This window comes from Salvelinus sp. IW2-2015, linkage group LG15 (assembly GCF_002910315.2).
Source record: "Salvelinus sp. IW2-2015 linkage group LG15, ASM291031v2, whole genome shotgun sequence".
Lineage (NCBI taxonomy): Eukaryota > Metazoa > Chordata > Actinopteri > Salmoniformes > Salmonidae > Salvelinus > Salvelinus sp. IW2-2015.
This window is the reverse complement of record NC_036855.1, coordinates 56,154,344-56,159,324: the sequence shown is the minus strand read 5'-3', so window position 1 is coordinate 56,159,324 and position 4,981 is coordinate 56,154,344. Positions and strand designations below refer to the sequence as shown.

General features: G+C 46.3%; 1 long non-coding RNA gene across 1 annotated transcript; it reads right to left on the bottom strand.

Moving 5' to 3' along the window:
* Nucleotides 1-3,594: 3,594 nt before the first annotated feature.
* On the bottom strand, nt 3,595-4,480 carry LOC139028900 (uncharacterized). The gene is made up of 3 exons (XR_011481119.1): nt 4,402-4,480; nt 4,022-4,063; nt 3,595-3,831 (listed from the first exon to the last, which is right to left on the bottom strand). It is a non-coding gene; the product is annotated as an uncharacterized lncRNA (long non-coding RNA).
* Between the last annotated feature and the right edge of the window lie 501 nt (nt 4,481-4,981).

The following is a 4,981-nucleotide window of genomic DNA, read 5'->3' as shown; positions in this document are numbered from 1 at the left end:
GGGTAGATACATGATCATGAGGGGACGTTAGGGCAGCTGTGGCTTAAGGTATCCTTACCTGAAAATACATGATCATGAGGGGACGGAGAGGGTAGATACATGATCATGAGGGACGTAGAGGGTAGATACATTCGTCCCCTCATGATCATGTATCTACCCTCTCCGTCCCCTCATGATCATGTATTTTCAGGTAGAGATACCTTGAAGCCACAGCTGCCCTCTCCGTCCCCTCATGATCATGTATCTACCCTCTCCGTCCCCTCATGATCATGTATCTACCCTCTACGTCCCCTCATGATCATGTATTTCCAGGTAGAGATACCTTGAAGCCCCAGCTGCTCTCTTTACGTCCCCTCATGATCATGCAGTTGTCTATTCTGCAGCAGGTGTAAAAGACAAGGGACACTGAACAAAAATATAAAAACGCAACATGCAACAATTTCAACGATGTTACCGAGTTACAGTTCGTATAAGGAAATCAGTCAATTGAAATAAATACATTTGTCCCTAATCTATGGATTTCACATGACTGGGAATACAGATATGCATCTGTTGGTCACAGATACCTTAAAATGAGGTAGGGGGTGTGGATCAGAAAACCAGTCAGTATCTGGTGTGACCATCATTTGCCTCATGCAGCGTGACACATCTCCTTCACATAGAGTTGATCAGGCTGTTGATTGTGGGGAATGTTGGGTGACATGTCTGGTGAGTACGCAGGGCCATGGAAGAACCGGGACATTTGTAGCTTCCAGGAATTGTGTACAGATCCTTGTGACATGGGGACGTGCGTTATCATGCTGAAACATGAGGTGATGGAGGAGGATGAATGGCACGACAACGGGCCTCGGGATCTCGTCACCGTATCTCTGTGCATTGAAATTGACATCAATAAAACGCATTTGTGTTCGTTGTCTGTAGCTTATGCCTGGCTCATACCATAACCCCACCGCCACCATGGGGCACTCTGTTCACAACGTTGACATCAGTAAACCTCCCGCCCACACAACGCCATACACACCGTCTGCCTTCTGCCCGGTACAGTTAAAACAGGGATTCATCCATGAAGAACACACTTCTCCAGCGGCCATCGAAGGTGAGCATGTCCCCACTGAAGTCGGTTACGACGTCGAACTGCAGTCAGGTCAAGACCCTGGTGAGGACGACGAGACCCCGGTGAGGACGACGAGACCCCGGTGAGGACGACGAGACCCCGGTGAGGACGACGAGCACGGAGATGAGCTTCCCTGAGACGCTTTCTGACCGTTTGAGCAGAAATTCTTTGGTTGTGGAAACACAGAGTTTCATCAGCTGTGCGGGTGGCTGGTCTCAGACGATCCCCGAGGTGTAGAAGCAGGATGTGGAGGTCCTGGGTTGGCGTGGTAACACGTGGCCTGCGGTTGTGAGGCCGGTTGGACGTTACTGCAAACATGTTCTAAAACGACGTTGGAGGCGGCTTATGGTAGAGGAATTAACATTAAAAATTGTGTTCTGTGACAAAACTGCACCTTTTAGAGTGGCCTTTTATTGGCCCCAGCACAAGGTGCACCTGTGTAATGATCGTTGCTGTTTAATCAGCTTCTTAATATGCCACACATGTCAGGTGGATGGATTATCTTGGCATAGGAAAAACGCTCACTAACAGGGACGTAAACAAATTTGTGCACAACATTTTTTAGAAAATAATATTATTTTATGGACATTTCTGGGATTTTTATTTCAACTCATGAACATGAGACCAACACTTTACATGTTGTGTTTCTATTTGTTGTCAGTGTAGATGCGCAATGGATTATGATCATTGTAGTTAATTACCACATTTTATGCACTAAACTATGTTATAATATTGGCCTGTTGGAAACTACAACTCCTTCCTAAATACAACAGGGTGTAGACTTTACCGTGAAATGCTTACTGACAATAATGAGACAATATACAAGGAGTACCAGTACAAAGTTCCTACAGACGGTGATCCCATGTATAAAGGTCCTACAGCAGTGATCCCATGTATAAAGGTCTACAGCGTGATCCAATGTTATAAAGGTCCTACAGCGGTGATTCCCATGTATAAACTCCTACAGGCAGTCGATCCCATGTATAAAGGTCCTACAGCGGTGATCCCATGTGTATAAAGGTCCTACAGCGGTGATCCCATGTATAAAGGTCCTACAGCAGTGATCCCATGGATAAACACCCTACAGCGGTGATTCCATGTATAAAGGTCCTACAGCAGTGATCCCATGTATAAAGGCCCTACAGCTTGACCCCTGTATAAAGGTCATACAGCAGTGATCCCATGTATAAACACCCTACAGCGGTGATCCCATGTATAAAGGTCCTACAGCAGTGATCCCATGTATAAAGGCCTACAGCTGTGACCCCATGTATAAAGGTCATACAGCAGTGATCCCATGTATAAAGTCCTACACGGTGATCCCATTGTATAAAGGTCCTACAGCGGTGATCCATGTATAAACGGTCCTACAGCGGTGATCCCATGTATAAAAGGTCCTACAGCGGTGATCCCATGTATAAAGGTCCTACAGCGGTGACCCCATGTATAAAGGTCCTACAGCGGTGACCCCATGTATAAAGGTCCTACAGCGGTGACCCCATGTATAAAGGTCCTACAGCGGTGACCCATGTATAAAGGTCCTACAGCGGTGGTCCCATGTATAAGGTCCTACAGCGGTGATCCCATGTATAAACGACCCTTGGAAACAACCCGCGACCCACCAGTTGAGACTCCGCTGCCCTATCAGGACTGTCAACCCGTCATCAAGCGGCCATCTGGGATGGCTGATAACCACGTACCGTCTTGGCCAGTTTGCAGGCCTGCTCGGGGGAGTGAGGATCTCGTAGTAGAAGACAGAGAAGTTGAGAGCCAGACCCAGACGATAGGTGGTGGGCTGCATGTCCTTCTTGCTTATCTCAAACGCATCCTTATAGGCCTCCTGGGAGTTACCGATGATGGGCTGGAGGAGATGAGAGAGAGAGAGAGAGGAGAGAGAGAGGGGGAGAGAGAGGGGAGAGAGAGGGAGAGAGAGGGGAGAGAGAGGAGCAGAGGAGAGGGGGGGGAGAGAGACAGAGAGGACAGAGACAGGAGAGAAAGATTAGAAATATACTATTTTAAATAAATACATCTCTTTAAGAGGACAACATCAACAGTCATTTTTGCTGAATAGCTTCATTTCAGACAGTGTTCCGTCTTTAAGATCAGAAATTACAACCCCCCCCCCCCAACTTGAAAAAACTACGAGCAAGAAATCTAGGCATGTTGTGGGCTGGAAGTAACGGCTGTAGTCAGTGAGTCAAAGTGACAACTTTACCACAACGGTTGTAAGTGGTAAAGTTGGACGGGACCTGAGGCCTACGAGGAGCATTACGTACGGCTATTTCCTGTGCCAGTTACAGAGAGGTGTCGATGATGTCTTCCACTGTGCAGCTCAACACAACAGACTGACACCAAGAGGAACCGAGCCCTGTTTTACTTCCTGTTACACATTTCTCTCTCTGTTAGCATCTACTGGCCTCCGTCACCAGCTTCCTTTCAGTCACTAGAACCAGCCCTCAACTGGCTCCCTCACAACCTAACAGTATGACCCTGCTACGACTCCAATGAATAACACACCTAACCCTAATGACCCTGCTATGACTCCTATGAATAACACACCTAACCCTAATGACCCTGCTATGACTCCTATGAATAACACACCTAACCCTAATGACCCTGCTATGACCCCTAGAATAACACACCTAACCCTAATGACCCTGCTATGAATAACACACCTAACCCTAATGACCCTGCTATGACTCCTATGAATAAAACACCTGACCCTAATGACCCTGCTATGACTCCAATGAATAACACACATTTAAGTCAATTTAGCAGACGCTCTTATCCAGAGCGACTTACAAATTGGAAAGTATACATAATTCATCCTTGGTCCCCCCGTGGGGAATGAACCCACAACCCTGGCGTTGCAAGTGCCATGCTCTACCAAACTGGAGCCACACACACCTAACCCTGATGACCCTGCTATGACTCCTATGAATAACACACCTAACAGTATGACCCTGCTATGAACTCCTATGAATAAACACACCTAACTATGACCCTGCTACTATCCTTGAATAACCACACCTATAACCCTAATTGACCCTGCTATGACCTCCTATGAATAACACACGCTAACCCTATGGACCTCTGCTATGACTCCTATGAATAAACACACCTAACAGTATGACCCTGCTATGTACTCTATAATAACACACCTAAACCCTAATGACCCTGCTACGCACTCCTATTGAATAAACACCCCTAACCCTAATGACCCTGCTTGACTCAAATGAATAACACCCTAACCCTAATGACCCTGCTATGACCCTATGAATACACACCTAACCCTAATGACCCTGCTATGACTCCAATGAATAACACACCTAACCCTAATGACCCTGCTATGACCCCTGATGATAACACACCTAACACCATATGAGCCCTGCCTATGACTCCTATGAAAAACACCTAACCTAATGACCCTGCCTATGACTCCTAACGAATAACACACCTAACCCTAATGACCCTGCTCATGAACTCCTATGAATACCACACCTAACAGATTGACCCTGCTATTGGACTCCTATGAATAACACACCTAAACAGTATGACCCTGCTATGACTCATATGAATAACAACACCTAAACCTAATGACACCTGCTATGACTCCTATGATAACACCGCTAACCCTAATGACCCTGCTACGACTCCTATGAAACCAATCACCTAACAGTAATGACCCTGCTATGACTTCCTATGAATAACACACCTAAACCCATAATGACTCCTATGAATAAACACACCTAAACCCTAATGGACCCTGCTATGACTTCCTATGAGTTTAACACACCTAACCCTAATGACCCTGCTATGACTCAATGAATAACACACCTAACCCTAAATGACCCTGCTATGACCCTT